This window comes from Alligator mississippiensis, chromosome 1, assembly GCF_030867095.1.
Source record: "Alligator mississippiensis isolate rAllMis1 chromosome 1, rAllMis1, whole genome shotgun sequence".
Classification (NCBI taxonomy): domain Eukaryota; kingdom Metazoa; phylum Chordata; order Crocodylia; family Alligatoridae; genus Alligator; species Alligator mississippiensis.
The window spans coordinates 222,646,160-222,659,742 of NC_081824.1; the positions used below are offsets into that span (position 1 = coordinate 222,646,160).

Here is a 13,583-nt window from a genome sequence, read left to right on the forward strand (position 1 = left end):
TGTCTACATCAACCTCAACTACAGGAATACAATCTAGAACATATCTCTTCATCCTATGTGAAGTAGACCCAAGACAAAAGGCTTGCCTAGGAAGAAATGCCTGCCTCTTAACTGAGGAACAAGCCACCAAGCCTTAAAAAAGCAAGGGATCCCATGGAATAACAGGCATGGGAGTTCAAGTCAAAGGTTCAGAATAAGGGAGATGAGTAGGAACTCCAAAGAGAGAGTGCCAGAAACTGTTCAGTTGTTCTTGAAGAAGTCCAGGGGCTCAATGGACAGTCTAGAGCCAGGGCTGGTAACCCTTCCAAGCCATGGGCTGGAACAACTTGGCTTTGATCCATTGTGGGCTGAGTGGCTTTGGCAGTGCATGCAGCTGGAAACTGTGCCCACACTGCACTGGAGCAGTGCAATAGGAGGAAGAGGAGCCACTGGAGGCAGGGGGAGCTGAGCGGTACCCAGGCGGCTGCAGCAGTAGGAGGAGAAACCCCTCTGGGAAGCTCTGTGCTGGCCTGGCTGGGGCAGTGCCATTGGCAAACTTACGGTGGTGTGGGTAGGAAGGAGCATGGCATGGGCTGCCCTGGGTGCAAGTGGGCAGGGCTTGGCTGGATGAGGGAAGAGTGGACTACATTTGCAGCTGCACAGCACCATCTGGGTAAACTCTGCTTTACATGCCTCCTTCTCTCCCTACCTCTCCCCAACCTTGACCGGCTCCTGGGACCAAGTGTGTGGGCAGCCCCCACGCACCCCATACCCCACACCACACACAATATACAATACTTTATTTTGAGCTATTATGCAATTGCCTCTATATACACTACTCAAAAAAAAACATAAATCTGGACAAAAATATTTTTAAAAATAAAATCTACTAAAATGTGTTATAGTAGAGGTTTGGTTTTAGTATAAGATTTTGTTTTTATTTATATTAAAATGGTATCATATGAAAGATTTTGTGTGTGTGATCCTCAACAGCTCACCAAAACTCATTAAGTGTTCCCCCTCCCCCAGTGTACAGGAACAGTTGTGGGGGAAAAGCACCAACCACCAGAACCTCACTGGAACAGGTTACACAAACAGGCTGTGGAGTCTCCATACTTGCAGGTTTTTAAGAGCCAGCTAGACAAAGCTTTGGTCCTGCTTTGATCAGGGGGTTTGGATTAGATGACCTCATGAGGTCCCTTCCAACCCTAATTTTCCATGATTCTATGATTCTGTGTCAACAGGCCCTCTCACAGGTCTAGCTCCCAGAGCACCAATCCCATATCCTTTGATAGGGAAGGCAGAGAAAGAGTTTGACAGCAAGGTTATATAGCTGTCTAGACCAGAGGCAGCCCTCATGCACTTCCTGACTGATAACTAGTAGATTTGGTTGGAACCCAGCTGAGCTTGACCAGACATTCTGCATAAGTACACAACACCCAATGAGGCCCTGCAAAACCGAGATTCAGGCTGAATGTCCTTAGAGATTTCATGCGATACCCATGATCCACACTGGTCAACAAAGGAATGCAAGTCACAGATCATCCCTACACATGAAATGGAGAAGGATCTCAGACCAGGCAGAAGTTGTCAAAGATGATTCATGATCACCAAACTAGGAGACAAACTTGTAGCTCAGAGTAGTAAAGAATACAATGAAAAACAGAAGCCTTTCCAGCCAATCCAAAAGCCTTAACAGGTCTGGGGACTATGAATGCAGGACTGTCCCACCCTTCAGGAAATTCACAGAATCATAGATGCTAGGGTCAGAAGGAACCTCAACAAATCATTGAGTCTGACCCCCTGCCTAGGCCGGAAATAGTGCTGGGGTCAGATGACCCCAGCCAGATGCCTATCCAGCCTTCCCTTAAAGACCCCCAAGGCAGGAGAGAGCACCACCTCCCTTGGAAGCCCATTCCAAATTTTGGCCACCTTACTGTGAATAAGTTTTTCCTGATATCTATCCTAAATCTGCTCTCTGTCAGTTTGTGACCACTGTTCCTTGTTACCCCAAGAGGTGCCCTGGTGAACAGAGCATCTCCGAGCTCTTGCTACATCCCCCAACTAAATTTGTAGGCAGCCACAAGATCACCTCTCAGCCTTCTCTTGAGGAGGCTGAAGAGGTCCAGGTCCCTCAGTCTCTCCTCATAGGGCTTGTCCTGTAAGCCCCTAACCATACGAGTGGCCCTTCTCTGGACCCTCTTGAGTCTATCAACACCCTTCTTGAAGTATAGCATCCAAAACTAGACGCAGTACTCCAACTGCAGTCTGACCAATGCCTCATAGAGGGGAAGTATCATCTCCTTGGATCTATTTGTCATGCATCTGCTGATGCATGATAAAGGGCAGTTAGCTTTGCTGATGATTTCATCAGCAAAGCTGATGAAGCGATCCTCAATGCACAAACTAAGTCTATTCCATCTCGGAGGAAAGGCAGCAAGAGGGCACAGCAGCCCCCCTGGCTCTCCAGGGACCTAGCAGACCTCCTGAGGCTAAAAAGAAAGGCCTACAAAGGATGGAGGATGGGAGTCACCTCCAAGGAGGATTATTCTGCACTGGTCCGGTCCTGTAGGGAGCTGACCAGGAAAGCCAAGGCTGCAACTGAACTCCAGCTAGCTTTGAGCATCAAGGACAATAAAAAGTCCTTTTTCAGATATGTGGGGAGCCGGAAGAAAAGCAGGGGCAACGTTGGACCCCTGCTGAACCAGATGGGGCAACTGACAACTGACGCCCAGGAAAAAGCCAGCCTATTAAATAGGTACTTTGCGTCAGTCTTTCATCAGCCCCATGGGACGCCCATGCCCGCTACAGGGCCGGGAAGTCCAGATGAGGGTGATCCCCTGCCCTCCATTAATGCTGACTTTGTGAAGGAACATCTTGAGAAGCTGGATACCTTCAAGTCAGCCGGCCCTGACAATCTTCACCCCAGGGTACTCAAGGAGCTGGCGAGCATCATAGCCCAGCCTCTAGCGCGGCTCTTTGAAAACTCTTGGCGCTCTGGTGTAGTGCCCGAAGACTGGAAGAAGGCCAATGTGGTGCCTATCTTCAAGAAAGGGAGGAAAGTGGATCCGGCTAACTATAGGCCCATCAGCCTGACTTCTATCCCGGGGAAGATCTTAGAAAAGTTTATTAAAGAGGCCATCCTTAATGGACTGGCCGACGCCAACATCTTAAGGGATAGCCAGCACAGGTGTGTTGCGGGTAGGTCTTGCCTGACCAATCTCATTTCCTTCTACGACCAGGTGACCTATCACCTGGACAAGGGACATGAGATTGATGTCATATATCTTGACTTCAAAAAAGCCTTCGATCTGGTGTCCCATGATCGTCTCTTGGAGAAACTGGCCAATTGTCGCCTTGGGTCCTCCACGATCCACTGGCTGGAAAATTGGCTCCAGGGTCGGACCCAGAAGGTAGTAATTGATGGAAGTCACTCATCGTGGTGTCCGGTGACCAGTGGGGTCCCCCAGGGCTCTGTCCTTGGACCCATACTGTTCAACATCTTCATTAATGATGTGGACACTGGAGTCAGAAGCGGACTGGCCAAGTTCGCAGATGACACCAAACTTTGGGGCAAAGCATCCACACCAGAAGACAGGCGGGTGATCCAGGCTGACCTGGACAGGCTCAGCAAGTGGGCGGATGAGAATCTGATGGTGTTCAACGCCGATAAATGCAAGGTTCTCCATCTTGGGAAAAAAAACCTGCAGCATCCTTATAGGCTCAGCAGTGCTATGTTGGCTAGCACTATGCAAGAAAGAGACTTGGGGGTCATCATTGACCACAAGATGAACATGAGCCTGCAATGCGATGCTGCGGCTAGTAAAGCGACCAAAACGCTGGCTTGCATCCATAGATGCTTCTCAAGCAAATCCCGGGACGTCATTCTCCCCCTGTACTCGGCCTTAGTGAGGCTGCAGCTGGAGTACTGCGTCCAGTTTTGGGCTCCACAATTCAAAAAGGATGTGGAGAAGCTTGAGAGAGTCCAGAGAAGAGCCACGCGCATGATCAGAGGTCAGGGAAGCAGACCCTACGATGACAGGCTGAGAGCCCTGGGGCTCTTTAGCCTGGAAAAGCGCAGGCTCAGGGGTGATCTGATGGCCACCTACAAGTTTATCAGGGGTGACCACCAGTATCTGGGGGAATGTTTGTTCACCAGAGCGCCCCAAGGGATGACGAGGTCGAATGGTCACAAACTACTACAAGATCGTTTCAGGCTGGACATAAGGAAGAATTTCTTTACTGTCCAAGCCCCCAAGGTCTGGAACAGCCTGCCACCAGAGGTCATTCAAGCGCCTTCATTGAACACCTTCAAGATGAAACTGGATGCTTATCTTGCTGGGATCCTATGACCCCAGCTGACTTCCTGCCCTTTGGGTGGGGGGCTGGACTCGAAGATCTTCTGAGGTCCCTTCCAGTCCTAATGTCTATGAAATCTATGAAATCATACTGACGATGCATGTTCATCTTGGAGTCCACTATGACTCCAAGATCCCCTTCTGCTTCGGTGCTGCTGTCACTTCCCAGCCAGTAGGTGTGCCGGATATTTTTTCGCCCTAGGTGCAGCACTCTGCACTTGTCCTTGTTGTACTGCATCCTATTGTGTACTGCCCACTTTTTCAACCTGCCCAGGTCTGCCTGCAATCATTTCCTACCCTCCAGAGTATGTGCTTCACCCCACAATTTAGTATCATCCGCAAACTTGGACAGAGTACACTTCAGACCCACATCCAAGTCACTGCTGAAGATATTGAAGAGTACAGGTCCAAGGACCGAAACCTGCGGGACCCCACTACCCACATCCTTCCAGGTCGATACCGACCCGTCTACTACCACTCTCTGGGTGCGACCGCTAAGCCAATTTGCCATCCACCGGACCACGTAAACATCTATGTCACAGCCTCTTAAATTATTTATGAGAATAGTTTGAGGCACCGTATCAAAGGACTTGCTAAAGTCCAAGAAAATGACATCCATCTCTACTCCTGTGTCTAAGCATTTTGTGACCCTGTCATAAAACAAAACCAGATTGGTCAGGCAGGCATGATCTACCTGCTACAAATCCATGCTGGTTGCCCGGCTGCATTACTTTTCCCACTGGACTCCCACAAATATGAGCCTTCCTAATCTTTTCAAAGACCTTTCCAAGGATGGAGGTGAGATTGACTGGCTTATATTTATTCAGATCCACCTTCCTCCCTGTCGCAGGGCACTGTGTGTGGCTGCCACTTTAAGGGCCTGGAGCTGGCAGCCACCAGGTGCCTGATAAGGGCAGCCATTTTGGAGTCAAGGGCTGTCTATATAAACAGGGCAGTTTGGCTGCTGGAGGCCAGGCAACAACATTGCCTAGCCGGAGGGCTGCTGAGATCATCTGGAGGTAAGGGAGGAGCTGGAGGGGATGGTAAGGAGGCTCCTGGTCCTGGGCATGACCTAAAACTGCACCCTGCCGGGAGTGGGTGGCCTGGTGGGCTCTCAGTGGTGTGGGAGCCCCCAGGAAATGCCAGGCCAGTTACCACCCTGGTGAAAGGCGGGTCGGGGTGCCTTAACCCCTAGCCCCCACCACCAGGTGGGTAACCCCATTTGTGTTAAGTGCCCAGAGGGCAGACCCTGGGAGAGAGTGAGGGGCTAGAGACCCGACCCGAACGAAAGAGTACCCTCGACTGGCCCATGCTGGGGCCAGGATCAGGACAGTCAAAAGGGCCAGGGGCCCACTGCAAGGGACGCCAAAGAGCCGGGGGCCTGGGGTCCCAACTGGCCTGGAGCTGGGCCAGGGCTGGTAGCCAGAGGTCCTGGGGGGACCACACCCGAGAGGGGAAAATAGTTTTGGGTGCTAGGTAGCCTGAATGAAGGTGGAGAGGCCGCCTGAATAGAGGGATCATGGAGGGGTCCTTTTCGGAGGATTCTGGGGCCCAGCGTGGGGGCCGGTAAGGATGTGAACATCAAGATGCCATCTGCGAGGCTTGGGCTGCAGTATAGGGAGCCGCAGAGAGTGCCCCCTGGCATCAGGGCACCAAAATGGGTAGCCTCCCACTTAATTGACATCAATTAATGAATCAATTAACATCAAGGCGTGGCAGGAGAGAAGGCGGGTGGTTGGCCCAAGAACAGGTGGGCGGGCCACACAGATCGGCTCTGAGCAGGCCCCCTGTTACACTCCCCTTCTTGAAAATAGGGACCACATTAGCCCTTTTCCAGTCCTCCAGAACCTGACCCAAGCGCCACGAGCACTCAAACTGCCGTGCCAGTAGTTCTGTTATGACACAGGCCAATTCCTTCAGTATCCTCAGATGCAGCTCATCCAGACCTGCTGACCTGAACACTTCCAGTCCATCCAAGTGACTCTGCACCAAGTCAGCATCAACATTTGGTGGGCTGGTGTCCCTCTGATGCCCATCTAAGAGCCCATTAGGAGACTTATCTTGAGCCCTGTTCAGGAACACTGAGGCAAAAAACTCACTGAATAGCACAGCCTTGTCCCCCCTCTCTGTCACTAATTGCTCCTCCTTGTTCAGTAGAGGTCCTATGCTACACTGCACCTTCCTTTTATTCCCTACATACCTAAAAAAAGACTTTTTGTTGTCTTTAATTTGTGTTGCCAGTCTCAGCTCTGTAGTTGCTTTGGCCTTTCTAACTGCCTCCCTGCAAGCATAGGCCAAGTAGGTATAATCCTCCTTGGTAGCTTCCCCCTGCTTCTACCGCCTATACACCTTATTTTTTGCCCTTAGGTTCCCCTGGATTTCCCTGTCTAGCTAAGGAAGCTTTTTGGCTCCTTTCCCCCTTTTCCCTCATAGTGGGATAGTCTCTCTCTGTGTCCAAAGGATAGCTTCCTTTAGAAATGACCACCCTTCCTGGACTCCCATCTTGCCAATACTCTTCTCCTGCAGCATGTCATTGACTAGACTCCTAAGCACACTGAAGTTAGCCTTCCTAAAGTCAAGCATTTCTACCCTACTAGTTATGTTACCCACCCTACGCCGTATGGTGAATTTAACTGATTGGTGGTCACTGTCCCCAAGGTGACCACGAATCTGCAGCTCCCCTACCAGGTCCTCCCCCATAGCCAACACCATGTCCAGTAAGTCATTTCCCTCTAGTGGGACCATATACCTCCTGCATTAGGTGAAGGTCCTGCACGCATGTTAAGGACCTACATGAATGGTTGAATTTGGCTGACTGCTCCTCCCAGCAGATGTCAGGGTAGTTTAGGTCCCTCATGACAACCATGTCCCTAGACTGTAGGGCCTCTGAGAGCTGCCTCAAGAATTCCAAGTTAGCTTTTCCCCCACCACCAAGTCCTTTTCCCCATGACCTCCATGTGTCTTAACCCACAATGCCTCAACTTTCTCCTCCTCTGATCCCATTTTCAACAATCCCCAGGTATTTTGATTTGGTAGAATTTTGTAACTACTTTGTACAAATGTAAATGACAACAAAAAGTCAAAAACATCCTCATTTTCCGTTTCAGACACACACACATATTTTATCCCAGAAATCCCTTTCATATTACCATTAATTTAATCTCTTTCACACTTACCTCTCCAACTACCACTTTTCACGGCAACAAACTGATTTGATTATCATTGAATGCTTCATTGTTAGGATAGTTTCAACTGTTCACATGCCTTCAATAAGTCTTCCACCCATTTCCATTGTTTCTCCAGATAATCTTTTCCCAATTTTCCATGCTAGCACTCCAATAATTATCATTACAAAAATGTCACCAGCTTAGCAGAGATGACAAATTGCTCTGTACCTGTTACAATTACTTTAGCTTCCTCCTTTGCCGTGTTCCCCAAATCCTCGTCTCTTTCAAGATAAAACCATTCAAGTCTACAAGTATAAGTCAGTAAAAGAGGAAACAATGCTTTTAGGTTTACAATTAGCAACAATCATCCCTCCTGTTCTTTCATCCTTTCCTTGAGGTTTCCAAAGGTTTTTTTTTTTAAACTATAATATAATGTATTATTCTTTTAATGGAGAAATTTGCATTCTTCTAAAGTATGGGATATTTTGCCCATTTCCTAACTAGTTCTACCATAAACTATTTTTCGAAACAGATTTTAAAAATGTACAGCTAACTGCCACACTTTGTTTTGCTTCTTTTCACAAATAAGTTTTCTTCTGCTTTGCTTACAGTCTAACACATGTTCTTGAGTGCGCTGAACACTTCAAATCTTAAAATCTTGTTAATTAGCTTCCTTCAAAAGGTACAGAATGCAAAGATGCTTCAATTGTCAACAACAAAGTTGAACCTAAACCAAAAACCTTGGATGAATTATTCTTAGGCTTGGGAGAATTTGATTTTTTTTTTTAAATTCTGATGGCTAAAACCAACAGCCATTGTTAAACATTTATTTTGATTTTTATAGATTTAAATTTATTTGTGGGGGAGAGCCTCGGTTGAACTGCCCACACACTGCTTCTTTGGTAGTGGCTCGGGCAGCCACTGCTGGAGCTGGGGGTCATGCTAGTAAGGCTGTGCTGGGAGTGGGGGTTGGAGGGGCAGGACTGTTAGCAGCCGAGAGCCCAGTGCTGCCAGCTGCAACTCTGCAAGAGATTGGCCCATGTGTGCGCATCTGCACATGTGTGTATGCACGTGTGCATGCCTGCATGCATGTGTCTTTCTCCAGGGAAGCTTGCTGCAAGTGCAGCTGGTACTGGAACAGCCCCATAGCAGGTGAGGCCCTTCCCTTGCTTTTTCCTGGTGAGCCCGCACTGCAGCAGCTGGGTTTCCCCTGTGTGCCTGTACAAGATCTGGCTTGTCCTCTGCCAACCTGGAGCAGTACCAGAGCAGCAGCTTGGGCTCTGTTGTCTTTTCCATGCCCCGTGGGCGTGGCTAGGAGCCAGGGCTTTCTCTGCTGCTGGGGCACAGCTCTGGCCTTTGCCAACCTCCACTGCATGCAGGTTCTGCAGCCAGGAGCCTTAGTCCTAGTTGGCGTGCGTGCATACGCACATGCACATATGTGCACAACACTCTTACCCCAGATTTCCTAACCCATCCTGGATTTTTTTTCTTACTTCTCCTTTTGATGATTACCGATGGAAATATTTTTCCGTTGGTCTGTGAGTGTGCGTCAGAGTCAACGTTTATCAATATTTATCAATAAAAGTTGAATCCTGCCAAGCCTAATTATTCTCCATCTTGGCAAATATAAGGGAAAGCATAACAGAAGCCTAAAACAAGATGGTGAAAGCATAAGGAACAAAAAGAATTGAAGGCAAGTAGAGGAGCAAAATAGCTGCAGTTGAGTGCAAGAAATGAACGACAGGAACGTGCCCATATCAGGTTGAGGCAAAAACCATCCAAGAGAATGAGAGGGGAGGGCTTCAGGCCTAGGTATCATTGCATCAGATAAGGAATGAAAACTTGAATGAAAGCATAAACACTCTGAAAGAAAGTAAAAGTAAAGGGATTTAAAACCCTGAGTAAGTTAAAAGCATTGGCAGTGGTGAACACTAAAAAGAGTTGATACCTCACAATTTAAATACACAGGACATTATTTTTATAAACCAGATTCCTCAAATGCTGAGAAAGAGGGTATGAGGTGGTGAAGCAGTGAAAAGAGCTAGGAAGTAGTACATCTGAAAATCTAACTTCAGGCTAACCAGAACAGAACAGATGCTTGTAGCAATGAGGAGAAACATCAACTCAAAACACAGAACTATGCAGTGGTGCAGATTTTATAATGAAAACACTGCACAAATAGGCTTTGTCACCTTTGAATTAATCCAGACAAGCTTTTGTTATAAAACAATTGAAGTTGCTACACACGACTGACAAACTCATGCTCTTGCTATCTGAAGGGTTTGCAATTCAGGGCAATGTAAATTCCCAATGAACAAGGCTTAGTCCAACAGCCTTTCAGGGAGTGTGACATGTCATAGGAATGCATGTTGATTGAGTCTGCTAGAACTGCTAAGTGCAAGTTCTCTATTTTATTCTGTACTAGTTATGCCAGAAGCCTGAGGTGAACAACACTGTCACTAATCAGTCATCTGCTTCCAAACCATCTGATGCATCCATTAGTTGCCCTTCAACAATGATGTCTTTTACCTGCTCCCTGAGGGAGTTTGGCCAGAAAGCAGGATACCTCATCAGAGATTATATACAAACAAGAGTTTGATTTTCATATTTGAAGTGGCACAGATAATAAAGTCTTCTTTCTTTGCCTCCTTCTGTAATATATTCGGGTCCTTGTCCATATGAGTGCTCTTATACTGTTCCAGAGATATTTGTAGTAGCCATGTTGGTCTAGAGGCATAGGCAGCCAAAACTCTTCGGGTAGAGGTGATATCTTTTATTTGACCAACTCAATAGTTGCAAAAAAATGTTTTTTATTTGCAAGCTTTTAGGCCCAAACACCCTTCTCATCAGGCAAACAAAGGGTGTTGGGGTCTGAAGCTTACAAATAACAAAATTATTTTTTTGCAACTATTGAGTTGCTCTAACAAAATATATCACTTTCACCCCAACAGTTTTGTCTGTCTTTTACTGTTCAGTCTTCTAGGTGAACTGCAGAGACAGCAATGAGCCTTGTGTTAAGCAAATATAAAACGTCTCAAAATATTGAGATTTCTATTTTCATTTACTGAGATTTCTATTTTGAGGGTGTCAGCTATATGAAACAGCAGCTTAGGATGGCTCGAAACTCATCAGGATCTGGTACAGGTGTTGAGTTGACAACCTCTGAGAGAAGGCTATAATGGATTTCTTGCATAAGATGAAAAATCCTTGGTCAGGTGGACCCAAGACCTGCCTGTTTTTCATTTTCAGAATGTTTTTTCTTTTCCTGTCAGAGCAGCAGCCTAATTTGAATACGGAGAACTATGTTTTCATAGCTGGTAAGAAAGAAATCAGCTCATAGTATCCCAGAAAGAGATTACCAGTATGGTCAATAAGGCATTCTCTGGGTAAGGCTAGATCTGGTAAGGCTGACAAGGTGATTGCCATTCTCAAGGCTCATGAGTTGGCGGTCAAAAATGAGTATCCTTAGTTTGATGAAAAAGATCCCCACTTTATCTGCTTGACTGATGGGCCAAAGGTTCTCTGCTCCATGATGAAGAGGAGGGGAAAGAGGGTAAACTTCAGCCAGTGGAGGCATACCCATTTGCAAAGCAGTAGTACTGTATGGTATGCTCTTGGGTAAGTGTGTCAGAGATGCAACTGTCTTCTCTAATAGGACACTGGCACTCTTAATGCTGGTGCTACGGCATTTCAATTAATGTAACATTAATGCTGGTGCCAAAATCAGCTGCTGCCAACACTAACAAGTGCAGAAACTGAGGACATCATACCATTTTCACACCAAGCTAGAAATTAAGCTAGTATCAACTGCCCCACTGTATTTGCAGGTTTAGCATGTCATTCCAAAAAGAAACTGAAGTTTCAGATTTCCCTTGTGAGAAGAGGTAGATCAGTGTCAGGAATCCTATATTTGCTGAGCATTAACCGTAACTAACTAAAGGAAAACTGGACAAAAGAAGTAAATGTCTATAACGGGTAGTAGGCACTGCTTATACCGTCTTGCTATTATGGGTAGCAAGAGTAAAAGTGAGGGGCAGCTGGGGTCACACTGCCTTTTCTGTATTTGGATGAGGAAGCATTCAGCACAGGTTCAACCCCGATGCTGCTACAGATTCGGATCACGTGCACAAAAAGGGCATGTATACCTAGAGCAGGACACACTCAAGGAAATCCATACTCTATTTCTCTACAAGCCTGATGACTACTACACACTTGATACCACACATCGTAAGCTTAACTTGCTTTCTGTCGAAAACTTTTTTTACTAAGCTACCACACTACAAACATACCAGGTCTATTTCCCCGCCTTGATCTCCATATTCCCCAGTGAATACCTCCCCAGGTTCTCTCCCTATCCTCTGTGTTCACCTGCATAGCTCTAAAATACATACTTTTCTTTCCTTTTCCTTGTATGTCAGTGCTCTGCATATTTACCTTTCATGTCCCTGTCAAGCAAAAATGACCCTTTAATCCTAAACATTTCTTATTAAAAAAACTACCTATACGTTGGAGGTTGCTGAGGAAACATCTACTGAGCAGGATGACTGCAGCTCTGGAAGGCTACCAGGGAGAGTGCAGCCTGCAGCAGTCTTAACCTTACCATGGAGTTACAATCAAAGCCTCTATCATAAAATGTACCAGAGAAGACATTTTCAGGGTTTGTTAAAGTTACTGGTAAGAAATCTAAGTCCTTCTAGTTTGAAAGTTTTAATTTATCTAAAAAGCAACAAATAAAATTTCCCCTTGTTTTCTGCTCATCTTGCATGTGATTCTTGTAAGTTGGGAGAAGATGGTAAAAAAAGTACTTCCCTCAAACATATTGTGATTATTTCAGATAATTAGTAGAGTGTTAAATTAAAATAAAGCTAACAAAACTTGACCATCTGTGCAGGTGCCTGACTTTTAGAAAATGAACTTTACAGCTGAAAGACTTGATATGTTTGTGAGTAAAATTACTCACAGGCTTAATTTTTTGCAGGATAAGTGTGTTTTCATTACAGATGCACTATATGCATGTGTGGGCTAACGTTCTATTACCCCTTGTGTGCCTACATGGCAGTTTTCCAGACATGTGGCATTTTTGGCACTTATGAATAATTTGCAACTCTATTACCCGAGCACTGTGAATGAATAAGGAATCGCATGGCTACTATCAATGCTCAATAGGCTATGCACTGGCTAGACAAGTAAGTAGTTGGCTACATATGCACATAGGCCAGGCGTGCGTAAGTAACAAAACCCTGCCCAGCAAAAACCAAGGAGCAATGGGTGGGTGCATGGTGACAGAAAGAAGATTCAAGGGGGAGGATGATAAGGATGACCCTCACACACTATTTTCTTGAAGCTGACAAATCTGGATCTAAACTACCTTTCCTCTATCCTAAGAAATATGCAATAATTAATTTCCCAGCCACTATTTTTTTTCAGTCAAAATGCAGTAAAATACTCTCAATTTAAGGAGTCTGAGTGCTTTTTAAAAACCAGTGCAAGAGTAGTATATTTTACTTGGATAACAAGTATTTCAAAACCAACTTATTATGTTTCTTTCTAAGGAACTGAAATATATTTTTAGACAAATCCTGTGACATTCATCAATTCTGGGACCAAAATGTAAAAAATAAAGAAACCGTGCCTGATGCAAAAAAATCTTAAATTCAGTGATTAAAATTAATATTTGTTTCCTTAACCAGAATATAACACTATCAATCTTAGTAAAACATATACAGACCTTAAAATGTAATCCTGACACTCACCACCAGCACAGAAGGAGTTTGCATGCTATAAAACAGGCCACCTGGGTCAACGTTAGTACTCATGAGACAATCAGTGGTTAACTGCAGTATAAAATTCATAAGCCTCTGACCCTGATAAAGCCTTCAAGATGAAATATATAGGCAATAATTTTACTGGTAATTATCTACCTAGCAATACCTCTTTATCCAGAACTTTATAGTGGACATTTTTTTTCCCAGCAATGCCAGCACTGACCCTTGTGAATTGTTTTATAGAGCAGACAGAAACAAAATATGCCAAACAAATAAAAAATACTAATCCCTATAAATCTTAGTATTTGGCAACA

The 13,583-nt window shown here is 45.6% G+C and overlaps 1 protein-coding gene across 1 annotated transcript in view; it reads right to left on the minus strand.

Annotated features, from left to right (window-relative positions):
* Positions 1–13,583, minus strand: part of SLX4IP (SLX4 interacting protein) — a 143,153-nt gene that overhangs the window by 7,407 nt on the left and 122,163 nt on the right.